The following is a 13,296-nucleotide window of genomic DNA, read 5'->3' on the forward strand; positions in this document are numbered from 1 at the left end:
CTGCAGGAGACCCTGCGCCGAGCCATTTTTAAACACATCTGATGCGGCAGGTGTTTCATTGCTCAACAAACAACACCTATAGGGACGGCACAGCCTATGCATCGGTCCTTCGGAGACCGCCCCAGAACGGCCAGAGTTCTCGTCCCCACGCGAGCCTGAGGAAGGCTGGCCGGGCGATGGGCCAAGCAGCGTCTACTGGCCATACCACCTTGGATACGTCCGATCTCGGAAGCAAAGCAGAGATGGGTTCGGAAATACTTGGTTGGGACACCTCCTGAGAACACCAGGTATTGTAGACAATTTTGATGACGTTTTGCCATCTTGCCCAGCTCGGCTAGCATTGAGTGGCGCCTTGCTGGACACCGACCTTACGTAAAGTAGAGGCTGGAAGTCCCAAGCATCCCAAGCCCCCCAAGACCTCTAAGATAAGGACGCAACCCCGCCGCCTCTACCAGGCCTCACACCGAGCTCCTTGCCACGGCTAGGAGTGCTTATTGACCCCGCAGCCGGCCGTATGCAAATGATGGCGTTAAAAGCATCTCGCGCTGTGAAGGGGCCAGGCTTTCAGCAGCTGCCCAGGGGATGGTTTTAGAGGGTGTGATGAAAGCCGGCCGGTGGGTGCAGCTCTCTGGCGCCCCCTTACCTCTCAGGTCAGTCAAGGTACTGCACCTAGAGAAAGTAGTGCCAGGAAGCTGCAACCAGCGCAGGGAACACGGTAGTGTGTTATCCCTTCAACGTCACTAAACCGTAACGTCACTACACAGCACAACTCGCTAGCGCCCTCTTAGCCTCAGGTCAGTCAAGGAACTGCACCTAGGATAAGCGGTCGCCAGGGAGACTGTCCTGTAACCTACTGGGTATCGGGGCCCTCTGTAGTGAGGGCGGTATATATATCTTCCTTGGCCGCGCCAGGAATATATATATCTGAACCTCCGACCGTCACTACCAGCCTTCCCCAATCCCCAGTTGGTATGCTGCCACCAGTCCCTATTTTAGATATACGCCCAGTCCGTGAATGGGCCTATATCGGGTCAGGAACCAACCCTGGGTAGCGTTTTGGCTTGAGCCGAGCTCACACGGACGTGCGTTCGTTATGCAGAATAAAAGGCAGGCCCACAATTACTTGAGGTAATTGATTATAATAATACACTAGATACACGATATACAACTAAATATACACAGGTATAAGGTCAGGCTAAACTATACAACAATGGAATACAACACACAGAATCACCACAGCATATCAGTTACCGGTTTCTTGATTTTCTTGTGACGCAGGGAGAGGATTCTGCGGTCGCAGGCACGGTTCTTTGTTACAGGCTGAGGCCTACCACCGCATGGTCAAACTGCTCCTCCCCTTGGTGGCCTCAGCTGGTGCTCAGATGTTCAGCACACCACTCTTGGGTCAAGACTGACTTATCTCTTGTCTGTCCTGCTATCTTACCTGCCCCGTCCCGCCCACTGCTGGTGAGGTCAGCTGGCTCAGTCTCCACCCTCAGGTCTAACTTCGATCAGAAGCCCAAATTCTATGGAACCCAATAACTTCTTCTGGGATGGTCTCATGATACCCCCAGGGGTTCCCACGGATTCGGGCCGCCGTAACCGACCTTTTGATATCAATTATGATACCATACGGTCCTCAGGAATGGCTCAGCGCTATATCTTGGCTTCCAGAGCACGTACAAACGTCTACCGCGGAGGCTTGTGTGCGCAATGGCTCCGGGACGCCGTGATATTTTTTTATTGGCCCATCCCACGCAACATGCGTGTACTATTCATGTTTCTATATCTTATGCCTCCATGCTTGTGACAGACAAAGAAACTAGTCCTATGGGACAAATGGTCAGGTACAGATAGACGAAGCACCCCCCCCTGCTGGCTGTGTTTCCTCTCGAAGTCTTTGAAGCTCCTAGCATTCAAGTGTTAAGTAGGCTTCTTATCTTACAGGAGCCTGGATGGGGGGAAACTATCTAGTTGACGTTTTAACAGAAGGTCCCAAGGGTGGGGGCTGCTGAAGTGTGGCCATCCCTGGATATGATTTATCATTACCAAGATGGCGGCTACAGGTTCATCACACCTCCCCCTATACGAGGGCGCGAGGGGGTAGCACATTCCTGTGTTCCCCCGTGCGTCCTTCTGCACCCTCCCCTTGCCGGGATAACCCGTCAGCGTTACCGTGGTCACGGCCTCTTCTGTGGCGAATGGAGAAGTGGTACTGCTGGAGAGCGAGGCTCCAGCGTAGCAACCTGCCATTCGACCCAGAGACCGTGTGTAACCAGCTGAGGGGGTTGTGGTCCGTCTCCACGGTGAAATGGCTCCCGTACAAGTAGGGCTGCAGACGCTGCAGGGCCCATACAATTGCCAGGCATTCTTTTTCCACCGTGGAGTAAGCCACCTCCCGGGGCAGTAGCTTCCTGCTCAGGTACAAGACAGGATGTTCCTGGCCTGTCGTGTTGACCTGACTTAGCACAGCACCGAGGCCAAAGTCACTGGCGTCGGTCTGTACCACAAACGGCCGGTCGAAGTCGGCAGCTTGCAGTACAGGGGAGCTACTTAGGGCGGCCTTGAGTGCCCCGAAAGCTGTCTCGCAGGCGACTGTCCAGTCGACTGCGACGGGCAGCTTCTTCTTGGTGAGGTCCGTCAGGGGCTTGGCCAGGGTGCTATAGTGTGGGACGAACCTCCTATAGTACCCGGCGGTCCCCAAGAAGGACATCACCTGCTTTTTGGTCCTAGGAGTGGGCCAGGATGCGATGGCATCCACTTTCCCCGGTTCTGGCTTCAGAACCCCCCCGCCTACCCGGTGACCCAGGTAGAGGACCTCACTCATGCCCAGCTGGCACTTTTCCGGCTTGATGGTCAAGCCTGCCCGGTGGATCCGACCGAGCACCTGCCGCAGGTGCTCTAGGTGATCCTCCCAAGTGGGACTGAAGACTGCAATATCGTCCAAGTACGCAGCCGCGTACCCTTCAAGTCCCTCAAGCAGCGTATTGACCATCCGCTGAAAAGTGGCAGGGGCATTCTTCATGCCGAATGGCATCACTGTGGACTCGTACAGTCCAAAAGGGGTGATAAAGGCAGAGCGTTCCCTTGCCGCGGGGGTCAGAGGAATCTGCCAGTACCCCCGGCTCAGATCCATGATGGTCAGGTACTTAGCCCCGGCCATCCGATCGAGCAGGTCATCGATGCGTGGTATGGGGAACGCATCGGTGGCCGTTACAGCGTTGAGCCCCCGGTAGTCCACGCAGAACCGTGTAGTTCGGTCCTTCTTTGGTACGAGGACTACAGGCGAGGCCCACGCGCTGCTGGATGCCTGGATCACCCCCAGCTTCAGCATCTCGTCTATCTCTTGGCGCATGTTTCCCTGCACCTCGAAAGAGACCCGATATGCTGAACGCCGGATCGGCGGGTGATCGCCAGTGTCCACGTCGTGGACAGCCATCTCAGTCCTTCCGGGCAGGCTGCTGAACAGCCCCCGGAAGGGGTGCAGGGTGGTCCCCAGCTGGGACCGTTGGTCCTCCGTGAGCTGGTGGCCAACCCCCACATCCTCGATGGACCCACCCGCCTTGGCTTGGGTGAGCAGATCCAGGAGGGTTTCTACCTCTCCTTCCTCGGGAAGGTTGCACACTGGGTGGGCAGTCGCTTCCCGCTCATGATGAGCCTTCATCATGTTCACGTGGAAGGCCTTCCTCCTTCCACGGGCGTGATCCAGGGTGACCAGATAGGTGACGGCATTGAGTTTCTGGTGCACGAAGTAGGGGCCTTCCCAGGCTGCCTGAAGCTTGTTCTGTGGTACGGGGACCAGTACCCACACCTTTTGACCCACCTGGTAGGTCCTCTCACAAGCATTCTGGTCGTACCACCGCTTCTGGTCGGCCTGGGCCTGGGCCATATTGTCCTGCACCAGCTTTGCCAAGGCCATCATCCTGTCCCGGTGGCGCACGACATACTCGATGACCGACACCTCGGGGGTGGCCAAATCCCCTTCCCATGCTTCCTTCACCAGAGCCAGGGGGCCCCGTACCCGTCGCCCGTACAGGAGCTCAAAGGGGGAGAACCCCGTTGAGGCCTGCGGAACCTCCCGGTAAGCAAATAGGAGGTGTGGGAGGTAACGCTCCCAGTCTCTCCCGTGGGAGTCGACCAACATCTTAAGCATCTGCTTTAAGGTGCCATTGAACCGCTCACACAGGCCATTAGTCTGTGGGTGATACGGGCTGGCCACCAGATGTTGCACCTGCATTTGCTTACAGAGGGACTCCATCAGCCGCGACATGAACTGGGTCCCTCGGTCGGTGAGCATTTCTTGGGGGAAACCCACTCTGGAGAAGATCTCCAGTAAGGCGGTAGCCACCTTGTCGGCCCGAATGGACGACAAAGCTACCGCTTCCGGGTACCGGGTGGCATAGTCCACTACCGTGAGTATGAAGCATTTCCCGGAGTGGCTGGGAGTGGACAGAGGTCCAATAAGATCCACAGCGACCCTCGAGAAAGGCTCTTCGATGATTGGCAGAGTTACCAGTGGGGCTTTGGGGCGCGGCCCCGCCTTCCCCACCCTCTGACAGGTGTCACACGAACGGCAGTAGGCACCCACCGCGGCTCCCATCCCAGGCCAGTAGAAATGCTGAGCTATCCTGGCCTTGGTTTTAGCGATCCCTAGGTGTCCGGCCATCGGAATCTCGTGTGCGATCCGCAACAATTCCGCCCTGAACGGATAGGGTACCACTAACTGTCGGTCCCTGGGCCACGCCTCCGGTGAACCCTGCTGGACCGTTACCCGGTACAGCCGTCCCTGGTCCCAGACCACACGCTCGCAGTCTGACTCCATGGGAGGCTGTGCCGCCTGTTCCTTGAGAGCTTTCAGGCTGTCGTCTGCTTCCAACGCAGCCTGAAATTCCTGACTTGATGTGGCCAGAATCGACGAAACTGCCACATCCTCTGTCAGCCCCTCCGGGCATGTCACCTGGCCGCTGTCTGACCCGGCAGACACTTGGTCAGAAGTGGGGAAGCCGTCGGACCTCTGCAAGGCTCCTTGGGCTCCGGCGCTCCCACTCCTGGTGACAGCGGCTATGACCGCTGTGACCGTGGGTAGTGCCCGCTTCCCCTCTGTTTCTGACCAAGCCGCCCGATCAGGCAGGCTTCCTAGGCCTTTGGACATCTCGGATGTGGGGAACTCCTGCCCTGGGGTCTTACCTGGCGGCTCCTCTCTTGGGACACCCCCACCCCCCATGGCCTGTTCCTCCCCCTGCAGTGGGCCTATACTCAGCAGCCTGGATACCCCTGGGAGCCCTACACTGCCGGTAGCTGCCCCCCTCTCCATCCCTGAGCTTCCCTCTACAGAATCCTGCCCGCCCCCTCCCTCACCGGAGGACAAGAGGTCACGGCACGCCGGCTGAGCACCTCTGCGGGCATCCCCACACTCCCCACCTGCTTTCACTAACCCTGTTTGTGTTGTGTCTGTGCAGGTGTTACCCTCAGGTTTCACTCCCTCCTCCTCAGCAGGACACACACTACATACAACATGGTTGGCATTAGCAGCAGACAAATCAATACACTCTTGGGGGGCCGAACTTGGGGGTTCAGAGGGTACATACTGCGATACTAGACGCCCCAAGTCGGTCCCTAATAAAACATTTGCGGGAATATTTGGCGTTACTCCCACCTCCCGCATCCCCCTTCCGGCACCCCAGTCCAAATACACCATGGCAACGGGAAGTGCCGGCTCCACGCCTCCAACCCCGGAGACGGAAAGAGTCTTTCCTGGTACCAAGTCCTGGGGGGACACCACCTCAGGCCGTACCAGTGTTCGTTCAGCGCCCGTGTCCCGCAGTCCCATGACCGCAGAACGGCCTATGGTGACGGGTTGGATGTTGTCCAGGGACCTACCACCACCCCCTCCCACACACAAAACATTGGGCGCTCTCTGGGACTGGGATGGGGTCTTTTGGCGCTGGGGACACTCAGCCCTAAAGTGTCCTGGTTTGTTGCATAGATGACAACGTCTTACGTCTGGTCCTTGCCTGGAGAGGGCAACAGGGGGATACACCCCTTGTGTTCTAGGGGCCGGGGAAACAGGGGCATGACTGGGCTTACCCCCTCTCCAGGTGCTGCTGGCAGACTTCTTCAGCTCAGGCGCCCTGTTATTGGCATACTCGTCTGCCAGGGCGGCTGTAGCAGAAGCCCCTGTTGGTTTTCGGTCACGGAGGAACTGTCGGAGGTCCTCTGGGCAGTTCCACAAGAACTGCTCCGTGACGAACTGTTCCTGGACCTCCTGGCGGGTAGTAAGCGCTAGACCCGAGGTCCAGTGCTCTGCGGCTCTCAACAGCGCCCGCATATGATCGGTCCAGGTGTCCTTGGGGCCACGCAGCAGGCTCCGGAACTTCTGGCGGTACGACTCGGGAGTGAGGTTGTACTGCCGGATCAGGGCCCGCTTGATGCAGTCGTAGTTCTGTACCTCCCCGGCAGGTAAGTCCCCCAAGGCATCCAGGGACTTACCCCTCAAACGGGGGGTCAGGTATCTGGCCCACTGATCCCGGGCCAGATGGTGCTGAAGACAGGTCCGTTCAAATGCCACCAGAAAGGAGTCCAGGTCCCCATCCTTCTCCAGTAGAGGGAAGTCCTCAGCTCGGACTTTGGACGACTTGGTCTCCTGATGGGTTGGTTGCTCTAGCGGAAGCCCCCGCTGGGCCAGGTCCAGTTGGTGCTGGCGCTCCGCAGCTCGCTCTGCACGCTCCGCAACCTCCCGGCGCTCTGCAGCTTCACGCTCCGCAGCCCGCTCCGCAGCCCGCTCCGCAGCCCGCTCTGCACGCTCCTCCTCCGCTGCCTTCTCTGATGCTGCCAGGAGGGTTTTGTAGACGGCATCGCCATGAGACTGGAGACTTGCCATAGCCGCTTGTAAAAGGGCTTGTGATCTGGACAGGCTGGGCTGGGTAGGTGGTGGGCAGCCCACTGCGGGACCGTATACTGGGGACTGGCTCCCTGAGGTGCCCGGGCTGGACTCCTCCTCGCCATGAGTAACAATGTCCTCCCCTCCTGCCACACGGACCGTAGCATTAGCCTCCTGCAGGGTCTTGCTCCTGGTGCCGTCTGCCATCTTGGTAACCGACACCGCTGCAACCCTGAGTTTGCACACACCTTGTTATACTTTTAGCCTGACCGTCTAACGTTGGGCTGACCTTAAGACTCCAGCAGTGGAAGTTACCACTGGCAGTCTTTAGTGCCTGGGAGTAGGGGTCCCACAACACTATTATTCTGCAATCCCACCGCTCTGCCACCAATGTGATGAAAGCCGGCCGGTGGGTGCAGCTCTCTGGCGCCCCCTTACCTCTCAGGTCAGTCAAGGTACTGCACCTAGAGAAAGTAGTGCCAGGAAGCTGCAACCAGCGCAGGGAACACGGTAGTGTGTTATCCCTTCAACGTCACTAAACCGTAACGTCACTACACAGCACAACTCGCTAGCGCCCTCTTAGCCTCAGGTCAGTCAAGGAACTGCACCTAGGATAAGCGGTCGCCAGGGAGACTGTCCTGTAACCTACTGGGTATCGGGGCCCTCTGTAGTGAGGGCGGTATATATATCTTCCTTGGCCGCGCCAGGAATATATATATCTGAACCTCCGACCGTCACTACCAGCCTTCCCCAATCCCCAGTTGGTATGCTGCCACCAGTCCCTATTTTAGATATACGCCCAGTCCGTGAATGGGCCTATATCGGGTCAGGAACCAACCCTGGGTAGCGTTTTGGCTTGAGCCGAGCTCACACGGACGTGCGTTCGTTATGCAGAATAAAAGGCAGGCCCACAATTACTTGAGGTAATTGATTATAATAATACACTAGATACACGATATACAACTAAATATACACAGGTATAAGGTCAGGCTAAACTATACAACAATGGAATACAACACACAGAATCACCACAGCATATCAGTTACCGGTTTCTTGATTTTCTTGTGACGCAGGGAGAGGATTCTGCGGTCGCAGGCACGGTTCTTTGTTACAGGCTGAGGCCTACCACCGCATGGTCAAACTGCTCCTCCCCTTGGTGGCCTCAGCTGGTGCTCAGATGTTCAGCACACCACTCTTGGGTCAAGACTGACTTATCTCTTGTCTGTCCTGCTATCTTACCTGCCCCGTCCCGCCCACTGCTGGTGAGGTCAGCTGGCTCAGTCTCCACCCTCAGGTCTAACTTCGATCAGAAGCCCAAATTCTATGGAACCCAATAACTTCTTCTGGGATGGTCTCATGATACCCCCAGGGGTTCCCACGGATTCGGGCCGCCGTAACCGACCTTTTGATATCAATTATGATACCATACGGTCCTCAGGAATGGCTCAGCGCTATATCTTGGCTTCCAGAGCACGTACAAACGTCTACCGCGGAGGCTTGTGTGCGCAATGGCTCCGGGACGCCGTGATATTTTTTTATTGGCCCATCCCACGCAACATGCGTGTACTATTCATGTTTCTATATCTTATGCCTCCATGCTTGTGACAGACAAAGAAACTAGTCCTATGGGACAAATGGTCAGGTACAGATAGACGAAGCACCCCCCCCTGCTGGCTGTGTTTCCTCTCGAAGTCTTTGAAGCTCCTAGCATTCAAGTGTTAAGTAGGCTTCTTATCTTACAGGAGCCTGGATGGGGGGAAACTATCTAGTTGACGTTTTAACAGAAGGTCCCAAGGGTGGGGGCTGCTGAAGTGTGGCCATCCCTGGATATGATTTATCATTACCAAGATGGCGGCTACAGGTTCATCACAGAGGGCGACCGCCTAACGAGGGCCAGCAGAAGTAACGTCTTCTTCTTCAAAGAATCTTGTGTAACTAACCCAATCAGACAGCTGCCCAGGAGCTAACCTCAGTGCTAGGAAGGAGCGGGAGGGAATTGAGGGGGTGGTTCCTGCTAAGGCCCTGAAATAATAATAAGACAGGCAGGAGAGTCTGACGCATGGTGGCGGAAAAGCTGCAGGTGCAAATAGGGAATGTGGTCTCGTGCGAGCAACTTGTGCATGCTCGCCGTGTGTGAGTGTGCGCTTCCTAGGTACGGCGCGCTGCAGACAGTCAAAAGGGTTGCTCCCTTTCATTAAAAGTTAATCCCCGGCTGCAGGCTATTAGAAAGCAACTAACCGCGCTCTACTCACCCTACCCAGGTCTACCGGTGAGTCTCGCCGCTGCTCCCGGCCTGTGGCATTGGCCGCGACGCTGACGTTCCGTCGACAGCGCGGCAGCCGATCAGTGAGCTCAGCGGCTCTGAGCGGGGCGTTCTGTCTACAAGACCTTTTTAAGGAGCCAGCAAAAAAGTGAAGAGAAAAGAAAGCACAAAAGCACCTTGTCTTACTAAGCACTGGAAAGGGCAGCCGGCAACCGGACGTCAAAGTGGAAAAGCAGCAAGTGAGAGGCCTGTCTCTGCCTACGGCCACACCACCCTGAACACGCCCGATCTCGTCTGATCTTGGAAGCTAAGCAGGGTTGGGCCTGGTTAGTACTTGGATGGGATACTGCCTGGGAATACCAGGTGCTGTAAGCTTTTGCTTTTTCTTACTTCCACCAGCAGGGGTCACTCTCCTCTATGCCTTTTTTCCATTCCTTTTTTCACAAGCGCACACATGCTCCTTTCTTCTTTTCATTTGCTTTCTCTCTTGCGCTATTTAATCCTTGCAAAATACCAGCATCCTTCTCATCACCGTGGGCCTCCAGCATTGTTGCTTATTTACTTTTAATACTAGGCTTCTTTTCACCAGGACCAGCGACTCCCGCATGACTGGAGGCAACCACCGCTGACCTGGAGGCAACCACCGGTAACCTGGAGGCCAGTTTACAGCACAACCCAAGCAAAACACCTTTGCAGGCCACACGACCCCCCCGAAGAGCAGCTCAAATTCACTCGCAACCATCTCACCCTCTTCCTTCATTCACTCCTGGGCGTTTCGCTCCACCCCAAGTTGCGGGTCCAGCTTGCTCTTTCTGTCACATCCCCGCGATGAACGGTTTAGCCTGCAGGAGACCCTGCGCCGAGCCATTTTTAAACACATCTGATGCGGCAGGTGTTTCATTGCTCAACAAACAACACCTATAGGGACGGCACAGCCTATGCATCGGTCCTTCGGAGACCGCCCCAGAACGGCCAGAGTTCTCGTCCCCACGCGAGCCTGAGGAAGGCTGGCCGGGCGATGGGCCAAGCAGCGTCTACTGGCCATACCACCTTGGATACGTCCGATCTCGGAAGCAAAGCAGAGATGGGTTCGGAAATACTTGGTTGGGACACCTCCTGAGAACACCAGGTATTGTAGACAATTTTGATGACGTTTTGCCATCTTGCCCAGCTCGGCTAGCATTGAGTGGCGCCTTGCTGGACACCGACCTTACGTAAAGTAGAGGCTGGAAGTCCCAAGCATCCCAAGCCCCCCAAGACCTCTAAGATAAGGACGCAACCCCGCCGCCTCTACCAGGCCTCACACCGAGCTCCTTGCCACGGCTAGGAGTGCTTATTGACCCCGCAGCCGGCCGTATGCAAATGATGGCGTTAAAAGCATCTCGCGCTGTGAAGGGGCCAGGCTTTCAGCAGCTGCCCAGGGGATGGTTTTAGAGGGCGACCGCCTAACGAGGGCCAGCAGAAGTAACGTCTTCTTCTTCAAAGAATCTTGTGTAACTAACCCAATCAGACAGCTGCCCAGGAGCTAACCTCAGTGCTAGGAAGGAGCGGGAGGGAATTGAGGGGGTGGTTCCTGCTAAGGCCCTGAAATAATAATAAGACAGGCAGGAGAGTCTGACGCATGGTGGCGGAAAAGCTGCAGGTGCAAATAGGGAATGTGGTCTCGTGCGAGCAACTTGTGCATGCTCGCTGTGTGTGAGTGTGCGCTTCCTAGGTACGGCGCGCTGCAGACAGTCAAAAGGGTTGCTCCCTTTCATTAAAAGTTAATCCCCGGCTGCAGGCTATTAGAAAGCAACTAACCGCGCTCTACTCACCCTACCCAGGTCTACCGGTGAGTCTCGCCGCTGCTCCCGGCCTGTGGCATTGGCCGCGACGCTGACGTTCCGTCGACAGCGCGGCAGCCGATCAGTGAGCTCAGCGGCTCTGAGCGGGGCGTTCTGTCTACAAGACCTTTTTAAGGAGCCAGCAAAAAAGTGAAGAGAAAGGAAAGCACAAAAGCACCTTGTCTTACTCAGCACTGGAAAGGGCAGCCGGCAACCGGACGTCAAAGTGGAAAAGCAGCAAGTGAGAGGCCTGTCTCTGCCTACGGCCACACCACCCTGAACACGCCCGATCTCCTCTGATCTTGGAAGCTAAGCAGGGTTGGGCCTGGTTAGTACTTGGATGGGAGACCGCCTGGGAATACCAGGTGCTGTAGGCTTTTGCCTTTTCTTACTTCCACCAGCAGGGGTCACTCTCCTCTATGCCTTTTTTCCATTCCTTTTTTCACAAGCGCACACATGCTCCTTTCTTCTTTTCATTTGCTTTCTCTCTTGCGCTATTTAATCCTTGCAAAATACCAGCATCCTTCTCATCACCGTGGGCCTCCAGCATTGTTGCTTATTTACTTTTAATACTAGGCTTCTTTTCACCAGGACCAGCGACTCCTGCATGACTGGAGGCAACCACCGCTGACCTGGAGGCAACCACCGGTAACCTGGAGGCCAGTTTACAGCACAACCCAAGCAAAACACCTTTGCAGGCCACACGACCCCCCCGAAGAGCAGCTCAAATTCACTCGCAACCATCTCACCCTCTTCCTTCATTCACTCCTGGGCGTTTCGCTCCACCCCAAGTTGCGGGTCCAGCTTGCTCTTTCTGTCACATCCCCGCGATGAACGGTTTAGCCTGCAGGAGACCCTGCGCCGAGCCATTTTTAAACACATCTGATGCAGCAGGTGTTTAATTGCTCAACAAACAACACCTATAGGGACGGCACAGCCTATGCATCGGTCCTTCGGAGACCGCCCCAGAACGGCCAGAGTTCTCGTCCCCACGCGAGCCTGAGGAAGGCTGGCCGGGCGATGGGCCAAGCAGCGTCTACTGGCCATACCACCTTGGATACGTCCGATCTCGGAAGCAAAGCAGAGATGGGTTCGGAAATACTTGGTTTGGACACCTCCTGAGAACACCAGGTATTGTAGACAATTTTGATGACGTTTTGCCATCTTGCCCAGCTCGGCTAGCATTGAGTGGCGCCTTGCTGGACACCGACCTTACGTAAAGTAGAGGCTGGAAGTCCCAAGCATCCCAAGCCCCCCAAGACCTCTAAGATAAGGACGCAACCCCGCCGCCTCTACCAGGCCTCACACCGAGCTCCTTGCCACGGCTAGGAGTGCTTATTGACCCCGCAGCCGGCCGTATGCAAATGATGGCGTTAAAAGCATCTCGCGCTGTGAAGGGGCCAGGCTTTCAGCAGCTGCCCAGGGGATGGTTTTAGAGGGCGACCGCCTAACGAGGGCCAGCAGAAGTAACGTCTTCTTCTTCAAAGAAGCTTGTGTAACTAACCCAATCAGACAGCTGCCCAGGAGCTAACCTCAGTGCTAGGAAGGAGCGGGAGGGAATTGAGGGGGTGGTTCCTGCTAAGGCCCTGAAATAATAATAAGACAGGCAGGAGAGTCTGACGCATGGTGGCGGAAAAGCTGCAGGTGCAAATAGGGTATTTGGTCTCGTGCGAGCAACTTGTGCATGCTCGCCGTGTGTGAGTGTGCGCTTCCTAGGTACGGCGCGCTGCAGACAGTCAAAAGGGTTGCTCCCTTTCATTAAAAGTTAATCCCCGGCTGCAGGCTATTAGAAAGCAACTAACCGCGCTCTACTCACCCTACCCAGGTCTACCGGTGAGTCTCGCCGCTGCTCCCGGCCTGTGGCATTGGCCGCGACGCTGACGTTCCGTCGACAGCGCGGCAGCCGATCAGTGAGCTCAGCGGCTCTGAGCGGGGCGTTCTGTCTACAAGACCTTTTTAAGGAGCCAGCAAAAAAGTGAAGAGAAAAGAAAGCACAAAAGCACCTTGTCTTACTAAGCACTGGAAAGGGCAGCCGGCAAACGGACGTCAAAGTGGAAAAGCAGCAAGTGAGAGGCCTGTCTCTGCCTACGGCCACACCACCCTGAACACGCCCGATCTCGTCTGATCTTGGAAGCTAAGCAGGGTCGGGCCTGGTTAGTACTTGGATGGGATACTGCCTGGGAAAACCAGGTGCTGTAGGCTTTTGCTTTTTCTTACTTCCACCTGCAGGGGTCACTCTCCTCTATGCCTTTTTTCCATTCCTTTTTTCACAAGCGCACACATGCTCCTTTCTTCTTTTCATTTGCTTTCTCTCTTGCGCTATTTAATCC

General features: G+C 55.9%; 3 non-coding genes across 3 annotated transcripts; all 3 read left to right on the top strand.

Annotated features, from left to right (window-relative positions):
* The first annotated feature begins 9,399 nt into the window (after positions 1 to 9,399).
* On the top strand, positions 9,400 to 9,518 carry LOC141266568 (5S ribosomal RNA). The gene has a single exon (XR_012320601.1). It is a non-coding gene; the product is annotated as a 5S ribosomal RNA (ribosomal RNA).
* A 1,706-nt stretch (positions 9,519 to 11,224) lies between these two features.
* LOC141269078 (5S ribosomal RNA) lies at positions 11,225 to 11,343 on the top strand. Its single transcript, XR_012321471.1, has one exon. It is a non-coding gene; the product is annotated as a 5S ribosomal RNA (ribosomal RNA).
* Positions 11,344 to 13,049: 1,706 nt separating this feature from the next.
* Positions 13,050 to 13,168, top strand: LOC141266330 (5S ribosomal RNA). Its single transcript, XR_012320371.1, has one exon. It is a non-coding gene; the product is annotated as a 5S ribosomal RNA (ribosomal RNA).
* The last annotated feature ends 128 nt before the right edge of the window (positions 13,169 to 13,296 follow it).

The sequence above is a fragment of the Phyllobates terribilis genome, unplaced genomic scaffold (assembly GCF_046119375.1).
Source record: "Phyllobates terribilis strain yellow unplaced genomic scaffold, ASM4611937v1 Scaffold_4__5_contigs__length_816908805, whole genome shotgun sequence".
NCBI lineage: Eukaryota > Metazoa > Chordata > Amphibia > Anura > Dendrobatidae > Phyllobates > Phyllobates terribilis.